This window comes from Pan troglodytes, chromosome 18, assembly GCF_028858775.2.
Source record: "Pan troglodytes isolate AG18354 chromosome 18, NHGRI_mPanTro3-v2.0_pri, whole genome shotgun sequence".
Lineage (NCBI taxonomy): Eukaryota > Metazoa > Chordata > Mammalia > Primates > Hominidae > Pan > Pan troglodytes.
The window spans coordinates 13,205,179-13,224,851 of record NC_072416.2 but is presented as its reverse complement, the minus strand read 5'-3'; the positions used below and the strand labels follow the sequence as shown (position 1 = coordinate 13,224,851).

The window sequence follows — 19,673 nt, the reverse complement described above, 5'->3', positions numbered from 1 at the left end:
TTTGTAAAAATACACTGACTCCCACTCCCTCCTTCCACACACACACGATGGGGCTCAGGCGCCTCTGGTCTCCTCCCCCATCCTCCCAAGAGCCCCTAGAGCAGATCAGCCCTCCCAGTTTCCAGATGGGGAAACTGAGGCTGGAAAGAAAGGCAGTTCCTTTGATGTCATTTCCAGGGACACTAAATACCAGGACTGTGGGTTGAAAGGCTGTGGGGAGTGCTTTGTGTGAGTGTGTGTGTGTGTGTGTGTGTGTGTGTGTGTGTACTGGTGGGGTGGGGGGAGTGAACGGGGGGTCCTGGAAGAGTCTGAAGACTGGTTGCTGGGCATCTCGCACCAAGGCCAGGACTCCAGGTGAGATGATAAAAATAACAATGGCTGACGTCTACGGAGCAGGTACCATGAGCCAAACATTGTGGACGTATTATCACCTTCCGACCTATAATCACTCCCATTCCCAGAAGAGGAAACTGAGACAGGGGAGATTATGGACGAGCTCAGGAAGTTCATAAAAGGCCACAGAAGGGGTTCTAGAGCAGGGAGCCCGGATTCCAAAACTCCTTAGCGAAGAGGAAGAAAAGGGGAGAAGAGGAGAGGAAAGAGAACGAGAGGGATGTGGAAACCTGCAGAGAAGGGAAGCCCCTTGCTCCCAGGAGCCTCCCTTTCTCCCTTTTCCCCCGGGCCCGTGCCACCGGCTCCGCCCCAAAGTTGGCCACAGAGCCGCAGGGAGGCGGGCGGGGACGGTGGTGGGGGGGCGCCAGGGCGCTCCCGGCCTCGGCCTTTCCCTCCAGGGCCCCCTCCTTTCGCCGGCGGCCCCTCCCACTCGGCTCTCCTGGCTCCTGGCGTCACGGCCCGGGAGGCGGGATCGGGGAAGGAGGGGCCCCGCCGCCTAGAGGGTGGAGGGAGGGCGCGCAGTCCCAGCCCAGAGCTTCAAAACAGCCCGGCGGCCTCGCCTCGCACCCCCAGCCAGTCCGTCGATCCAGCCGCCAGCGCAGCCGCCAGCGCCGGGTGAGTTGTGGGCGCACCCAGGGCGCGGGGCGACATCGGGGGGCCCCGGGATCGTGTACGCCCGGGCAGCAGGGACGCGACCCCTCCACTTACTGGACCGGGAGCAGCCCCCGGAATTGGTGACAGTAACGGGAGGGCCGAGGTGCCACCCATGCCGCCGACCTCTGGTCTGCGCCACGCTCGCTCCGGCCCCAGAATTCCACTTCGCCATCCCGGGACAGCTTCCCACGCCTTTTGAGCCGAAGCAGGCGGGAAAAGTTTGGGGAGGAGTCAGGGCGCCTCCCCTCGCCCCGCCGGACTTACACCCGGGGCTCTCGGAGTCCAGGGAGATCCCCAGGTCGCGTGAGGGATTCCCGGGCAACGTCCCCAGACTCGCCTCGCGGGCAGGACTGGTGCGCCAGGCCGGGCCAGCGGGTCCTCCTGGGCTGCGTACCCCTCTAGGCCCCCGCCGCTGCTCCGTCGCGCCCCCGAGCGGCGAGGAGCGACTTCTTGGGGGTCAGGAACGGTGGAGGAGCCGGGAAGCGCTGCTGGGATGACACCTCTCTCCCTGCCAACTCTAGTAGGGCTTGGGGGGCTTTAAAGAGGCGAGACCACACCCATGGGTTCCAGAGGGAGGAGTGGCTGCAGCTCGTAGTGTGTATTCTACGCCCTCCCCAAATCCAGAGATCTGAGCACGCTCCAGGGAGGTCTTTTAGGTGAAGATGTGGGGCTGGACATGGGGACTCCGAAGACACCACAGGGCAAAGCTCTCCCTCCAGGCCAGCTTCAGTTTTGGGGAAGGGAGCACTGCCCCTCCCAAGCTTTGAGGGGGTGTGTGTGTGTGTGTGTGTGTGTGTGTGCACCTTGATCTTATAATTCAGCTGTGTCTAAATAAGGGGCTTGGAGAGGGACTTAAGAAGCCTCCAGTTCAAATACAGTGTGATTCCACTTTTATGAGACACCTACAATAGGCAAATTTTATAGACAGAAAGTAGAATGATGGTTGCCAGGGGCTGGGGGTACCTGGGAACCGGGAGTTACTGTTTAATGGGACAGAGTTTTTGTTGGGGAGGATGAAGAAGTTTTGGGTATACATAGTGGCAATGGTTACACAGTATCGTGAAGGTATTTCATGCCACTGAGTTGTATGCTTATCATCGGTTAAAATGATGATTATGATGTTATGCATATTTTATCATAAAAAATTTTAAAAGCCACCTTTAGCCACCTCTGCACTCCAGTCTGAATCAGAGAGAAATCTAAGAACCGACACATTATTGCTGGGCACCTCTTCCTGGAATTCGGCCTTCAGTTAAGAAAGCTTAAAGAGGACGAGGAAGGGACGGGGTCCTGGTTTCCCAGGAGTCACACAAGGGGAAGGATGGCGACCTGAGCTGCTGGAGGTTTGCAGTTGGCTGGTGCTCGCCCTCCATCTCCGTTTCTCCCTGGGAGCCTCACCCCTGAGCTGTTTCCAGCACACTCTCCTGTTGCAAGTAGGGAAACAGGCTAGAGATCTAAGTCGGTTTGCTCAAGGCCACTGAGCTGGTAAATGCAAAGAACTAGACCTTGAACCTCCATCTGCCTCCCAAGCCCTCCCCTTCTTTCCACCTGGAGATGCCCTGCTGGTTTGCAGGGAATGAGGGGAGACCCTTCTTGGGAAAACAGGGCGTGGATGCCCACGGGGGCCTTGGCAAATGCCAAGACCACAGCCCAGGGAGAGGCGTGGAGGTGGCAGGAAGGTGCAGAACCTGTTTTCCCACTGAGGGTTTTTGGATCTCACCACCTCCATCCCATGGGGAACCAGGGAGTCGAGTAGGAGGCAGAGGGCTGGCCACATAGCCTGGAGCCTCCTCTGCCCCTCAAGTGGAGAGATTGAGGTGCGCCTGAAATCCAGAGAATGTGTTTGTGTTGGAAACCACGGAGTCGACCAGCTGAGTGGGTGAGGGCAGGGCCAGGCGGAAGCGTCCCTGTGAGGAGGGTGAGGCTTGGGGCTGACACTGCCCCACCTCGGGCCGGAGGAGGGGGTGCACCTGCTCTGGCTGGCACCACCCCAGATTAGGGTCTAGCTAATGAGGGGCTAAAAGGGCTTGGTGGCATTTTATTGTGGCTATGGAGCATATCCATTTAGCAACCCGTCCCTGCTTCTCCACCCCTACCCCAGTAATGGCACTTAAATCCTTTCTTCCTGGAATGGAAGTGAATGTTTCACCTCAGTTTCTTTTCTCTGCCTCTCACATATCTTCGTAGTAGGAGCTAAAACCACATGCATATGTGCACAGACTCCCTATTTTCCAGCAACAGGTAATTAACAGGGAGGATCAACCAGCCCATTTTTCACCCTAGGCATAGAGTGACACTCTCCTGCCCTCGCCTCTGATATACAGCCTTCCAGGTCAGTGAGGGCACAGCAAAGGCCACTTCTTTGTCATAGTAAACTCCGCCAGACGGGACCAGGAAGGGAAGTCTGTCGAGATGAAAATATATAAATGTCCTTCCAGGCCAGATGGGCTGGCGCTGGACTGCTGGCTGCTTGGCGAGGTTTGTTTGGGAAGCAGAAGTCCAGCCTCCCTCCTTTTGCCGGGGTAGGGGGTCAGATAATTGTGTGGGGGGGGGTGGGGGGGGGCAACATTGGCTGCTTCCCAGCTCTGTGGCCAAGTGGGGACTCTGACACAGGCTACAGGGGCTAAGGTGGGGACAGGGCGGGGCTCTCCAGCCACGGGAGTTCCAGAGGGGAGGCGGTGATGTTACTTACCCAAAGGTGGGGTGGGGCCCAGGCACTGGGATTAAGGGAGCAGATCTCTCCCAGAGGAGAGAGTTAAAGGCCAGCCTCGGGAGGCCTGTGCAGGAGGGGTGTGTGTGTGTGTGTGTCGGGGTGTCTCAGGAGGGCAGGTGATTGGCAGCAGCAGCTGGAATGAAGGAAGAGGGCAGTTGGCATCATAGAAGGGATGGAGGCCTGACTCTTGGACGATGGCCTCAGCATGTGCAGGGAAGGAATGGGGATTGGTGTGGTGGTGACAGGCAAAGCAGTCTCCCCTTCTCACCCCAGGAGTGGTGAAGCCTGGCTCCCTGCAGAAGTTAGCCAAAGAATGCAATTTCAGCAGCACTGTGGCAGGAATCAGATGCATCTGGCTCTTGTTAGGGACAGGCCAGGGGGGAGTCTAAAAATATCAGAGGCAGAGCTGCCACCCAGCGAGAGAGTGCCGGGCTGGTAACCTGACACCTGAGCAGAGGCTGGTGGTGGTGATGAGGGCACCCGTCCTGCACGGCTCCAGAGGTACTCATGCTCCTTCAGGTGCCTGAAAGGGTGAGAGCTCACTGCATTCGGGACAGCCCTGGGCTAAGATTGGAGAATTTCAGGGCATAAGGACCTTAGAAGTCCCAGTATGACACTGACAGCTAGGGACACTCAGAGAGGTGGAGTGACTTGCCCAGGTCACACAGCAATTTGGCAGCCGACCCAGGACTAGATCTAGGCCACAGCTGAGGGGAGTTCAGTGGGATTCCAGGCCCAGGTCCCCGGGGCCTGGGACCCTTATAGCACGTGTCATCTGTCCAGGATGCTGGATTTCCGTGCTCCCGTGCTGATGGGACAATGGTGAGCAAGAGCTCCGCTCAGGCAGTAGGTCACTTCCCACTGAGCACTGGGTCGCTCCCGGGCAAAGCTGTTGAACCCTGGGAATGCTGGCCCATCTTGGGGCAGGATATAAGGAGGAAGGAGGCTGGAGGAGAACTGGCCAAATGAGTCTCTCCCTCCTTCCTGTGCAGAGACACTGTTGGTTTTGTTCATGCAGTATCTCCGGTGCTTAATGAGTAGTTGCTAAAGTGAATAATTGAATTCCTGGGGCCCTCATCTTCCTTGGCAAGCTGGCCTTCTGTTGATCTAAAAGGGACTGAGGATGAAGAAGAGACTTCTCCAGTTCCTGCTCTTTAGGGACAGGCTAGATGACATCAGCTTCTAGAAGCTTCCTGGAACTCTGGGTCCAGAGCTGAGGGAGGGGTCACCAGGGTGATATTTGACACCATGATTGTCCTGAGAAATCTAGGATGCAAAATCGCCATCACCATGCAGGATATACAGACAGACAAGCCAAGCGTCTCAGTGCACACCGCTCATGTTCTAAGATCAAGCAAGTTTTTCCCAATAGCAAAGTCGTGCACTTTGAAGATTTCTCTTTTGATGACCTGATCACAAACTTCTCTGAACTGTCTTTCCTCAAAATGCAATGAATTTAAGAAATTTGCAGTGAATAAATAAGAACCAAAGTTTTTTTGTTGATCTTATGAATGTTTTCCAAAATGTGCTACCACTGGCGGCACACAAGATAATTCTCAAAGGCCCATGGCATAAAAACAGAAAAGAATAATTGTGTCTTCTTCTTAATTGGTATTGGGGGAAAAAATGTAAGTAGCACACAAACCCATGGTTTCACAGATACTTCTGCTTGGGTTGAAACAAAAGTTGATCCTGTAAACTTTAAAACGTTTTAAGATACTCAAAGAATTTAGTTAATAAGCACAGTGGTCCTTGCTTTTGGCAAAAATCTGAGTACTAGAGTGCCTGCTTTTGGGGAGATGGTTTTATAAGAGGGGCTGGGATGGACGTGTCACACTTTTTGGAAACATGACTCATCCTGAAATATCTGAGAGCTTCCAGACCAAGCCCCTCTTTTGCAAAGAGGCCCCTATGTTCAGCTTCAGACCGAGACCTGCCACTTAGCTTCCAGGGGAGTCCCTTCATCTTTAATGAGGGTCATGATTCCACTCTGATGACCTTTGCCAGTTGTCTGTGGATCATAAGAGATGATATATTGATGCACATGGAAGTGGCTTGATTTGTTTGTGGTTTGCTTGAACCAAAGGAAGGCTGAGGGAGAGGCTGGCTTCCTCACTTTAATCTTGATGGGTTATTATTAAGCAACTCTGTGCAGTGAGCCGCTGCAGGCTTTGGCAATACAATGGGGAATTTTCCTGTCTTCAGAGGAGGTTATCATCTAGCGATGGGGGTGACAAGTCCAAGAATGCAAGCTCCTCACGCCTGTAATCCCAGCACTTTGGGAGGCCGAGGCAGGTGGATCACGAGGTCAGGAGATCGAGACCATCCTGGCTAACACGATGAAGCCCTGTCTCTACTAAAAATACAAAAAAATTAGCCCGGTGTGGTGGCAGGCGCCTGTAGTCCCAGCTACTTGGGAGGCTGAGGCAGGAAAATGGCGTGAACCTGGGAGGCGGAGCTTGCAGTGAGCCAAGATCACGCCACTGCGCTCCAGCCTGGGCGACAGAGCGAGACTCTGTCTCAAAAAAAAAAAAAAAAAAAAAAAAAAAAAAAGAATGCAAGCTCCAGGACCAAGGCCACCAGATGTGGTTTCAGGGAAGCCCACCATATGTGGTGTGCAAAGGTTTCCTTAAGCCTGTAGTGTTGGAGATGGGCTTGGGAGGATATTTCAAATTCCCCAAGCAGTGATGGTTTCAGAAAGGTCAGGCAACAAGGAACAGTGAGAGAGTAGGCAGAGGTTAGCTGGATGTGGTGGCACACACCTGTATTCCCAGCTACTCAGGAGGCTGAGGCGGGAGGATTGCTTGAGCCCAGGGCTTCGAGGCTGCCACTTCAAGTCTGCGGCCACTTTGAGGATGCAGTGAGCTATGATTGTTCCACATACTCCAGCCTGGGAGACACAGTGAAACCCATCTCTTAAATTAAAAAAAATACATATACGGGCCGGGCATGGTGGCTCACGCCTATAATCCCAGCACTTTGGGAGGCTGAGGTGGGCGGATGGTGAGGTCAGGAGATCGAGACCATCCTGGCTAACATGGTGAAACCCTGTCTCTACTAAAAATACAAAAAATTAGCTGGCATGGTGGCACGCACCTGTAGTCCCAGCTACTTGGGAGGCTGAGGCAGGAGAATGGTGTGAACCCAGAGCTTGCAGTGAGCCGAGATTGTGCCACTGCACTCCAGCCTGGGTGACAGAGCGAGACTCCATCTCAAAAAAAAAAAAAGTATAATTTTTAAAAAGAAAAGGCAGTGATTGCGAGCAGGGACCCTGCTGGAGGAGCAGTGGGTGCCTGGTTTGTCTTTAGTGCTGAGTGTATGAAGGGAGGGAGATGGAGCAGGGAGGGATGAGGGGGGCCACAGTGTGAAGTGGGCTTCCCTTCCACATCCCCAGGAACCTGGCTAAGGAAGCAGGCGTGAGGATGCTCACGGAGCATTACTGGAATAGAATATCCAATGATAGGTAAGAAATAAAGAAAAGGAAAAGTGGAAGCAACCTAAATATCCATCAGCCATTTTGCAGAATATTTTACAGCAGTTAAAAAGAACAAGGGGCCGGGCGCAGTAGCTCAAGCCTCTAATCCCAGCACTTTGGGAGGCCAAGGCAGGCAGATCACTTGAGTTCAGGAGTTCAAGATCAGCCTGGCTAGTATAGTGAAACCCCATCGCTACCAAAAATACAAAAATTAGTTGGGCGTGGTGGTGTGCACCTGTAATCCCAGCTACTTGGGAGGCTGAGGCACAAGAATCGCTTGAACCCAGGAGATGGGGGTGGCAGTGAGCCGAGATCATGCCACTGCACTCCAGCCTGGGTGACAGAGCCAGACTCTGTCTCAAAAAAAAAAAAAAAAAAAAAAAAAAAAAAAAAGGTTTATCCATTGTACCCATATGGAAAGAGCTTTATGGCATTACTGAGTTTAAAAAAAGAACAACCAGGAGAAGTATATGTGGAAAAGTGTATTATTCATATAAACATAAACAGAAATTCTTGTTGTATTTTCTGTGGCCTCACATGTTTATACGAGGAACAATGTCTGGAAGGAGACATCGGAGTAGGTCCATGTGGTTGTCTCTGATGGGATGGTAGGGAAGGAACTGGATTGAAAGGATACAATCTTATCTCAAGCCTTATCTGTAACCAAGAGAGTATCTTCAGGAATTACTGACTTCAATAATAATGCCCTCATTTTCCCTGAGCTTGGTAAGCAATGGAGGTTGTGCAGGTGTGAGGATGGGGAGAGATGATGCCTTTGGCTGTGGGGGGTCAGAGACTCCATGGATGGACCAGTTAGGGACTGTTTTGAAAATCCAGAGACAAGGAAATGGTGACCAGTGTGAGCAGGTGTCATCCAGTCCACATGGAGCATCCCCCTTGGAACATCACATTGCAGATGCCAATGAACATAATGTGTTTCCAGTCTGGGTGCTGTTCACGGGGGTTAACCGTGGCCAGGTGTGGTGGCTCAGGCCTGTAATTTTAGAATTTTGGGAGGGTTAGGCAGGAGAATTGCTTGAGCACAGGAGTTTTGAGACCAGCCTGGGCAACATAATGAGACCCTGTCTCTACAAAAAAATACCAAAATTAGCCAGGCATGGTGACACGCACCTGTAGCCCCAGCTGCTCTGAAGGCTGAGGCGGGAGAATCGCTTGAGTCCAGGAGTTTGAGGCTGCAGTGAGCTGAGTTTGTGCCACTGCACCCTAGCCTGGGTGACAGAGCAAGACCCCATCTCTTAAAACAAAAACAAAAACAAAACAAAATAAACCCATGCTGACCACTCCCTTTCACTGTGAAGTGAGGGTTCTGTTTCTCTCATAGAACTGATGGAGGAGATGCTTTGGAGTCTCAGTTGTCTTATAGTGGACATTTGTCTTTGGAGTGGGGATGGGAGTTTCTCTAACTCATCACAGTTTTCCAGCCTTGAGGTCCTCATCCGTCCCAGAATGAGTGCTTAGTAACTGTGGCATGAATAACATGGTGTCTGCTGAGGGGTGACAGGTGCATTCTGAAGACAGTAGGCAGATGCCAGTGGGATCAGAGAATTGGATTGCGGGGTGCTACAGGGGGGCTGTGTACAGACATGTGGAGGGTCGAGGGGGTGCTATTTGGAAACTAACTCCCAGGCTGTGACATTTATTCTGGAGATAATCCTTAATTCCTGAACTTGGGAGTTCTGTGACAGGTCATCTATTCTGATTTATTCCTCACGTGTTCATTCTAATATTTATTGGCTGCTTACTATGTGCCGGGTAGTGAACAAAAATGGACTCGGCCCCTGTAATGGAATTTATCTAGCAATGGATGGAAGATCATCTACGGGAGGGTCAAGAGAAACCTAAATCTTTTTTTTTTTTTTGAGACAGGATCTCGCTGGGTCACCCAGGCTGGAGTGTAGTGGTGCAGTCACAGCTCACGGCAGCCGCGAACACCTGGGCTCAAGTGATCCTCTGTCCTCAGCCTCCTGAGTAGCTGGGACCACAGGTGCACCCAGCTAATTTTTAAATTTTTTGTAGAGACTGGGGTCTCGCTTTGTCACCCAGGCAGCTCTCAAATTCCTGGCCTCAAGTGATCCTCCCTCCTCAGCCTCCCAAAGTGCTGGGATTACAGGTGTGAACCACTGTGCCCAGCTGCAACCTAAATCTTTTAAGGGTCTTTGCCCTTGTCTGTCTAGGGTACAGAAGAAAAATGAAAAATCCCCTCTTTCTCCTGCTCCCTCATTGACTTTTTTGAATATATTTAGATCATCAGGTGATATGATGTTTTGAGTAAAATGTGGCCAGGGAGCCTTGAGTCCTCTCTGTTATTAATGTGGAAAGTGTCTTGAAATTCAGATGGATGGTCATGAGCCCTAAAGCCCAGGGCCTAGAGCCCAGGAGAGGCTGACAGCAGTGGACCAGGCTGGTGTTTGAGCCAACAGTGGTGGCCTCTCAGTATACACCACCACCACCCATCACTGGCTTACAGTGGAAGCCTGGAGCAGTCCTCTGTCTCTTCATGCAAACCTTCAGTCCTTCTGGAATCCATCCCCTCTCTTCATCTCAGTGGCTTCTATCTTGGCCCAGACCGCTGCCATCTTTTGCCTTGACAATTGCACAAGCTCCATGACCTGTGTCCCCGCAGCCACTATGGCCTTGCAGTCCGTTTCCCATATGTATCCAGAAGGATCTGATAGAGAGACAAAGCTGACCAAGTCACTCTTCCCCTGCCCCACTTAAAATTCTTCAGTAGTTTCAACTGCTCCTAAGCAAAAACCAGGCCTTACATGATCTGACTCAGAGGTCCTTGGCTGACTGCCCTTCAGAATCTCCTCAGGAATCTGGATAGAATGCTGATTTCCTGTCCCCACCTGAAAGTAATGATATCAGAATCTCTGGAGGCAGGGGCCAGGGCACAGGGGTTTAAGGTGCCCCCAGTGTGGTTGGTGGTGAGACGTACTGGTCTAACCCCTTCTCTGGACTCATCACTCTCCCCTGTTGCTTTCTCCTCTAGCCCACTCTTTTTTCTTAGTTCCTGCAACTCTTTTTTTTTTTTTTTTTTTTTTTTTGAGACCGAGTCTTGCTCTGTCACCAGGCTGGAGTGCAGTGGCGTGATCTCAGCTCACTGCAGCTGCCGACTCCCTGGTTCAAGCGATTCTCCTGCCTCAGCCTCCAAAGTAGCTGGGACTACAGGTGCACACCACCACGCCCAGCTAATTTTTGTATTTTTAGTAGAGGCAGGGTTTCACCGTGTTGGCCAGGCTGGTTTCTATCTCTTGACCTCATGATCCACCCGCCTCAGCCTCCCAAAGTGCTGGGATTACAGGCATGAGCCACCGGACCCTGCCAGTTCCTGCAACTCTTAATCCTCTCTCACCACTGCTTCTACCTGCTCTTTCCCTCGCCCTTCTTCTTCTTCCACATTGCCTTCCTCTTTCTGTCCAGCTAATTCTTTATCCTTTAAGACCTTTAAGACTCATACCAGGCCAGGCATGGTGGCTCATGCCTATAATCCCAGCACTTCGGAAGGCCGAGGCAGGAGGATCCTTCAGGCCAGGAGTTTGAGACCAGCCTGGGCAACATAGTGAGACCCCATCTCTACAAAAAAATAAAATAAAAATTAGCCAGCCAGATGTGGTAGCTCATGCCTGTAATCCCAGCACTTTGGGAGGCCGAGGTGGGTGGATCACTTGAGGTTAGGAGTTCAAGACCAGCCTGGCCAACGTAAAGAAACCCTGTTTCTACTGAAAATACAAAAATTAGCCAGGTGTGGTGGCACATGCCTGTAGTCCCAGCTACTCGGGAGGCTGAGGCAGGGGAATTGCTTGAATTCAAGAGGCAGAGGTGACAGTGAGTTGAGATCACGCCACTGCATTCAAGCTCTGGGTGACGGGGCAAGACTCTGTCTCAAAAAATAAAATGAAATAAACATTAGCTGGGTGTGGCGGTGTGCACCTGTCGTCCTAGGTACTCCAGAGGCTAAGGTGGGAGGATTGCTTGAGGCTAGGAATTCAAGGCTACAGTGAGCTGTGATTGCACCACTGCACTCCAGCCTGGGTGACAGAGTGAGACTCTGTCTTTAAAAAAAAAAAAAAAAAAAAGCCACCATTTTTTCAGGGACACTTTCTAGCCCTAAGTTAAGTCAGGTTTTCTCCTCTGCCATTAGTTCTGATGGCATTTGTTTAAGCCCAGCAAGAGCTGGCAGGCACAGGGACCATCGCTTCCTATCTGATAGTTCACCAGGGCACCCCAGTAACCATCGCGATGTATCCCCAGCGTCTCAGCAGACCCAGGGGAGGAGTGGGAGAAGGGAGGCTTGGGTGAGCATTGAAGGGGAGGCTGCAAGGGCAGGGGGTTTGGAAGCCCTGAGAAGTCACTAGGGTCAGGGCAGCTGCTCCCTCTCCCTCCTGCAGTTGGCTCTGTCTGGAGCCACATCAGGCCCGCGTGGCGTGATCAGCATCTGTTTATACCAGTGTGACATGGGGCCACATTCTTCCCAGACCAGAGCCTGAGAGAGGCTTAATCATCGACACACCCAGAATGGGGTCTGCACGCCCGCAGGCATTTGGAAATGACTCCTGTAGCATACAGGCGATGTTAAAGACTGTATTATGCTCGTGTTCATTTCGGTGTATTACTTAAATGTCCCTTGGCAAGTGATGCTGATTTTCCATTTACAGCGTAATGCATGTTTAAAAATGAATCGGGCTGGGTGTGGTGGCTCATGCCTGTAAACTCAGCACTTTGGGAGGTTGAGGTGAGAGGATCACTTGAGCCCAGGAGTTCAAGACCAGTTCAAGGAACATAGGGAGACCCCCATCTCTACAAAAAATAAAAAAGTTACCCAGGTATGGTGGCATGCACCTGTAGGAGGCTGAGGCAAAAGGATCACCTGAGCCCAGGAGGTCAAGGCTGCAGCAAGCTGTGATCATGCCACTGCATTCCAGCCTGGGCAGCAGAGCGAGACCCTGTTTTAAAAACAAAAAACAAAACAGAATAAATATTTTAAAAATGAATCAATTTAAGCTTAATGTGTTTTAAGGAAAGCTGTTGAATAGTGAGTAGAACAGGTGGTGCACCCACAGAAATGATCACAGTGGTGTGATTGACACTGAGGGCCCACCCAGGTCCCATTTGCTGGATCATGTACTCCTCACCTCCAGCTGTCATGAGTGCAGGCTTCGAATGAATTTCTTCTTGGTTTCACCCAAGAGTATACCTTAGAAAATTCCTAGCACAGCTGGGCGCGGTGGCTCACGCCTGTAATCCCAACCCTTTGGGAGGCCAAGGTGGGTGGATCACCTGAGGTCAGGAGTTCTAGAACAGCCTGGCCAACATGGCGAAACCCCATCTCTACTAAAAATACAAAAAATTAGCCTGGCGTGGTGGCAGGCGCATGTAATCCCAGCTACTCAGGAGGCTGAGGCAGAAGAATTGCTTGAACCCGGGAGGCAGAGCTTGCAGTGAGCCGACATTGCGCCACTGTACTCCAGCTTGGGTGACAAGAGTGAAATTCCATCTCAAAAAAAAAAAAAAAGAAAAAAGAAAATCCTAGCACAAGAATCCACACCCCTCCCTTTGCTTCTAGGTAACTGGACCTAAGGCAGTGATGCTCAGGGAATGCAGCTTTAATCCGACCGTCCTCTTGGTCTCTGTCGGAGGAACTGTGGGCCCAGTGAGCAGGTGCCACTTGCCCCAGGTTACCCTGTGACACCCTGGCAGGGCCAGTTGGAGGAAACAAAAGATAAAGATGCACCAACGACTTTTCTTCACTCACTGGTGTGTTAGTGGGACCGGATTTGCCACTCTAGCAGCAGGGTCTTGGTGTTGGGAAAGTAAGTCTGTTCTTTTTCCCAGGAGGCATCGTGAAAAAAGCATTTAGTTCTCTCTCTGGAACCAAGCAATCTGAGAGGCACCTGTGAATACACATGTAAATATATAATAATACATAAATATATACATATATAAAATACATATATTGGTGTATATGCTATACTTGACCTCAATTCACCAGGAACGTGAGGCAGCTGGTGCTTTGAATGTTTTCATTTAAGGACCAAGGGAAGTGGTTTGCAAACCTTGCTGTTTATTGGAATCACTGGGCATCTTTTAGCACCTATTGGTGGGGGCTGTCCCCAGAGGTTCTGATTTAATTGGTTTAGAGTAAAGCCCCAATGCTGTGCCCTTCTACTTCCTGCAGCCTGATTTTTCTGCAGCCCTGGTATTGCTGTAAATTGATCATGCCTAAGCCTTTGCTGTGTTTTCTGTGTCTGTCTTCCTTTATTCTATAGCTCTGGGCTTCCTGAGGCAAGACGGTGGTGAAGGGTATGAGTGTTCCACTCCCAGCTCTGCCACTTACTGGGGGTGTGACCTTTGACAAGCTACCTAACCTCGCTACCCCTCCGTTTTCTCATCTATAAAATGGGGATTGCAGTGAACCCAAGCAGACAATATTCTGGTGGAGACTCTCTCCAATGCCTCAATTCTTCCATTTCCCTCTTGCTTTTGTGGTATTTCATGCTGCGCACAGCGGGAGTCCATGTACAACCCTGGGAGGATGTGAATCAAGGAGAGCTTTGGTTTGCTGTATGAGGGTGTTACGGCCCTGGCAGTCCTCTTTGGGGAAACCCGAGTCTCTCCACTTTGCCTTTTCCTCAGGGGGTCTTAGGGCTCCTCGAGAACCAGTGTCCCATCCTGCTAAAGCCCCACCTTGGACTTGACCCTCCACACCTGGCCTTACCTTGAGCTTCCTGGCCCTCCCTGGGCTGTGGAGCGAATGCCTGGCTCACCCACCCTGGTGTGTTCCAGAGCCTGGTCTAAGCCCCTGCTCCCCCCGCCCCAAGCATCCTCATTGTGTTTTTCCCACAGTTTGCAAGCAGATCATGAGCCATGGAACTATTCATGCTCCCTGCCCTCAGAGGAGTCAGAGAGCTGGAGGCCGTGGGGCTGCCAAGGGGAAGAGAATGCTATATTGTCATCTCAAGGCTTGAGGCTTCTTGGCGAGACCTGGAGTGGGGAGGAGAACACTCTTGAAAACAGCATCCCTCACTCCACTGATAATGACTTAATATCTGCTGTGGGCCAGGCACTGTGCTGGGCACGGGGACAGAGCAGTGATGAGACAGACATAAATCCCTGCCCGCTGGGAGCTTCCATTCCAGACAGCAAGACACAAAAAAGAAGTGCACAGCGATACATAAGAAAATGGCAGATAATGTTTAGTGCTTCAAGAGCTGAAGGCAGGCGGATCACGTAGACCAGAAAAGTGGGGGAGGCTTCTCTGCTGACTTAGGAGTTGGGGCTGAATGAAGACAAGAAGTCAGTTACACCAAGATCTAAGAACATTCCAGAAAGAGGGATACGCACATGCAAAGGTCCACTACTCTGAGGGGTGGGAGGTGAGCTTGGTTTGTTGGGGAGAAAGAAGGGGCTCTGGTTTGAGGCATGAAACCAACCTGACAGTTTTTTTTTTCGCTCTCTGTGAGGGCCGCCACCTTGTGGTCCATGTCTTTCTGTCCTCCCACAGTGCCTGCAAAGAGCCTCGCATGCTCTGTGTACTCAGCGAACACACTGATGGACAGGTAGTCACCTGTGAAAATGGTGACACACACGCCCCACCTCTTGGGGCATTCAGAGAAGTGGAGAACTGGCTTCCTGGTTGGAGACCACTGAAGACAGAACTGGAATCAATAGAAGAGAGATCCCTGTTTAATGCTGTTTTCTGCACAGTGGGATTCATGATGCTGGGGTGATTTTAGATGGCTCTGTCATCACATGACCTTAAATCACTGGTGGGAAAGCGATTCCCTTTTCAGTTCTCTTTCAGTTCTTCTGATTCCATGAAGGGGGGAATCTTAGCTGAGGCTAAGGTGTTTAGTGCCTCTTTAACTCTAGTTTCCCCTCTTTAACTTAGAGCAGGTCTGCAGCTTAGTTCCTATGGCAGGCAACAGCCTTGAACCAGAATTTGTGAACTTTGGGGGCAGGGGGTATTTATTTTCACAATTAATTTCTATTTATGGCAAATGATGCTGATTTTCCATTCCCAGGGAGCCAAAAGATTTCTTTTTAAAATACATTTATTTATGTTAGAAAGTGGGTTAAGGACAATTATGAAGGAAAATCTTTCAGCTGTACTCGAGAAGGTGGTAGACAAATGACTGAAGTTTGGGAACCCTTGTTCTGAAGCTTAGGGTCCGGTAATCAGATGTGGTCTTGGCAATGGTGAGGTCCCCAGTCCCGGGGCATGTTCAGATGGAAACTGGATGCTAGAAAAATAATCCAGGCAGAGGCTGGGGGTGGGGTGTTCTCATGGTCACACCAGCGCCTTTCAGCTGAGACTGCATGAGTGCGTGATTCCCATTGTGTTGAGTGAGTTTCCCAGTTGCACAGCTGCACAATGTCATTGAGCAGATGCAATATCATCAGAAGCACTCCAATGGGACAGGCAAGGGGTTGGGAGGTTGTCTTTCTTTCCAGCATGGCCACCTCATAGCCCCCTAGGCATGCTGGTAGGGAAATGTTACTGTGGGATTCCAAGTGCATTGGAATGGGTTCCCATGGTGCTGGCTCAGCATCTGCCCTAGTGCTAAATTTTTCATGGTGATACCACTTCCTGTTGGATCCCTCCCCACCTCAAGTCCCTGGTTAAGGGGCTCAACCTTCCAGCTCTGAGGTTGGTGAGTCCATATGGGCTGGGTACCCTGAGAGAGTGATGCTATATTAGGGTTCTGCAGAGAAACCAAAGGGGTGCATATATATTTAGAGAGAGAGTTTGTTTTAGGGAATTTGCTCATGGGATTATGGAGGCTGGCAAGTTCAAAATCTGCAGGGCGGGCCAGCAGGCTTGGAGATCCGTGGATGAGCTGATGATGTAGTTCAAGTCTGAAGGTCATTTGCTGGCAGAATTCCTTCTTGTTCGGAGGAAGTCAGCCTTTTGTTCTACCAGGCCTTCAACTGATTGGATGAGGCATAGCCCGTTAGGGAGGGCAATCTGCTTGACTCAGAGTCCACTGATTCAAATGTGAATCTCATCCCAATGCACCTTCACAGAAACACTGTGACCCAGACAAGTTGACGCATTAAGTGAACTATCTGAGATGCTTTCGTTGGACCAGACACATAGCATTAAGTAACATAGAATCCTTTTCAAATCACTCCCTTTTAAATTCTCTTTTACCTCTTCCAAGAGGAAATCTCAGTTTTGTGCAAATATGACTTTAAAACTTCCCAAACATGAGTGACATCTTGTTTTAGCAAAGAAATAGAAACCCAGCCTTGGACTTGGAGGTTTTGAGCAGCAAGAGCTTGGAGCTGGAATTTAATAACAATGTTTTGTTTTCATTGTTTATTTTTTCCAGCACCTTCTATTTATGGCAGGTGATGCTGACTTTCCATCTCAGTTGCGATATAAGGTTGCCTTTTATAAAAATATAAGTTTAAAAAGTGAGTAAGCTAAACAGGAATGGCAGATTTGGGGAAATGTCGACATAAGCGTTGCTGGGACAGTGCCTGAAATGTCTCCTACTTGTCCACATGCCCCGAGCTGCCTGTTTGCATTTCCTTCCCTCCTGGAGGCTGCCCTGGTGGTTTATTTCCATTTGGTGGCTTCCTTTCTGAGAATGGTGGTGGTGGATGGGAGGAGAGAACACTGGCTTTCTGGGGAAGAAAAAGGCCTGGGGGTATCTATTCTATGACAGATTCCTTGACTACAATGCTGGTGATGATTGATAATGAGGTAGGAGGTGGGACTGGGAGGTAGGGCCCACACATCAGACCACCAAACTAGCTAAAATAGGGACAGGGCAGAATTACCTTTTTTTTTTTTTTTTTTTTTTTTTTTGAGACAGAGTCTCACTCTGTCGCTGAGGCTGGAGTGCAGTGGCGCAATCTCAGCTCACTGCAACCTCCACCTCCCAGGTTCAAGCAATTCTCCTGCCTCAGCCTCCCAAGTAGCTGGGATTACAGGTGCCTGTCACCACACCCAGCTAATTTTTATATTTTTAGGAGAGACAGGGTTTCACCATGTTGGCCAGGCTGGTCTTGAACTCCTGACCTCAGGTGATCCACCCACCTCGACCTACCAAAACGTTGGGATTACAGGCGTGAGCCACTGTGCCTGGCCAGAATTACCTTTCCATAAGACATGTCCACACAGAAGTGACTGCACCTTTCCACGGCAACTGCCTGATGCCTCACTTTTCCTAGAAATTTATGCATAACCCACTCCCTAATTTGCATATACTTAAAAGTGGTGAACTACCTCCAGGCATACTGCCTATGGGGTAGCCCTGCTCCCCAAGGAGCAGTCCCTCTGCTGCTGTTGTACATTGCCACTTCAAGAAAAGTTGCTAACACCACTGGTTCACCCTTGAATTCTTTACTGGGTGAAGCCAAGAACCCTCCTGGGTGAAGCCCCAATTTGGGGGCTCGCCTGCCCTGTGTCAGTAACACTTCATAGCATTTGCTACATGCCAGATGCTGTTCTAACTACTTTCACTTCATTATCTCCCAACAGTCCAAGGGGTAGGGATACCAATGTTATCCCCACTTTAGAGTGGAGAAATAGGGACACTGAGTGGTTGTTAGTCTACAGTCCAGTCAGTCTGGCTCAAGTCTGTGCCCTTACCTCATTTCACTCAAATTACTTCCTGCTCATCTTCTACCCTGTGACCCCTTCCTATGTTAACTTCCAGGTTAACCAGGTGGGGCCCTGGTTTCCTAGTCTTGAGACTCCTTGGGCCTGGCTGAGTTGTCGACAGTGATGTACAGTCTTTAACTCGCCAGCAAAGATCCATCTATAAAAATGATAGGTCTTGTCACTTATGAAAGAGGAAAAAGTAGCTGGGTGCAGTGGCTCATGCCTATAGTCCCAGCACTTTGGGAGACCAAGGCGGGTGGATCATTTGAGGTCAGGAGTTTGAGAACAGCCTGGCCAACATGGTGAAACCCCATCTGTACTGAAAATACAAAAATTAGCTGGATGTGGTGGTGCGTGCCTGTAGTTCCAGCTACTTGGGAGACTGAGGCAGGAGAATCACTTGAATGCAGGAGACAGAGGTTGCAGTGAGCTGAGATCGTGCCACTGCACTCCAGCCTAGGTGACAGAGTGAGACTCCATTTCAAAATAATAATAATAATAATAATAATAATAATAAAGAGGAAAAGCTGTTAAACCAAGAGTGACTGATGGGCCTGGGGATTACTTGAAAGTCACCAAGACAAGGTGCTCTGTGAAGGAAAGAATATTCCTAAACTAATGGGTGTGAGGCTGGGGAACACCCTGCATTTGACACCTGCCTCACCCCGAGCAACGTAATCCACATCAACCTCACTCTCATGCTGACATGCTGTGTGCCTGTAGGTATATCATTAACCCTCTCTGGGCTGCAGTGTGGTTTTACTGGGTAGCATAATTATAGGAGCTCCTTGGATGACAGCAGCCAGCAGTGAGCTCTTTAATTGACAGGGTCAGGCAGCAGTCATTGGCAGGATGGCAGTTATTAGCTGCTCTGTGAAAGCTGCACAAACTAGCAAACATTTAACAAGTATTTGCTGAGCAACCTTGGGCACTGGGGAAGGTCAGTGAGTCATGGTTTCTGTACTTGAGGAACTCTAAATCTAATACAGCAGTATCTCCACTGTATCAGTTAGCTCTTGCTGGGTAACAAACCACCCCAGAATGTAATGGCTTAAAATAGAAAACACTGATTTTGTTCATGATTCTGTAGGTGGGGAATTTGGGCTGAGCTCAGGTGGGTGGTTTTTCTGATTTCAGCTGGGCTCATTCATGTGTCTGTGGTCAGCTAGTGGGTCAGCTGGGGGCTGGCTGGTCTAGGGTATCCTTCACTGGTAAACCTTGTCTGTCTTCCAAGTGGTATCTTATCTTCCAGCAGGCCAGCCTGGGCTTGTTCACACAGTTACTGGGCAGAGAGAGAGAGAGAGAGTGGACATGCATGAGGCTTCTTGAGGCTTTGGCCCAGAATTGGCACAATGTCACACTTCTGCCACCTTTTATTGATAAAAAAAATCACAAGGCCAGCTGGGCGTCAGCAGGTGGAGAAATAGATTGGATTGTACCTCTTGATAGGAGGATTTGATCTGCTAAAATTTTGTTTAATTTTTTTTTCACTCATGCACATGTGGGATATTGGTCTGTCTTTCCTTTCTTGTGTAATGTCTTTGTCTGGTTTTGGAATCAAGGCAATGCTGGCCTCACAGAATGAGGTGGGGTGTCCCCTTCTCTTCAATTTCCTGGAACAGTTTGTTTAGAATTGGTATTATTCTTCCTTAAGTGTTTGCCAGAATTCACCCATGAAGCCATCTGGGCCTGGAGTTTCCTCTATGAGAAGAGACTCCAGGCCCTGGATAAACCCTTTTTTTCTCCTTTTATTGCCAGATTTTAAAGAAAAGTCTAGCTTCATTTTTTACTTGTTATTAGCC

At 50.2% G+C, this 19,673-nt stretch overlaps 1 protein-coding gene across 2 annotated transcripts in view; it reads left to right on the top strand.

Moving 5' to 3' along the window:
- Positions 1-720: 720 nt before the first annotated feature.
- The window catches only part of EMP2 (epithelial membrane protein 2), a 52,166-nt gene continuing 33,213 nt past the window's right edge, over positions 721-19,673 (top strand). Inside the window, exon 1 of one of the 2 annotated variants that reach the window (XM_009430279.5) lies at positions 721-1,008. The gene's annotated coding sequence lies outside the window, so the exon portion shown is untranslated. 2 annotated transcript variants of the gene reach the window in all.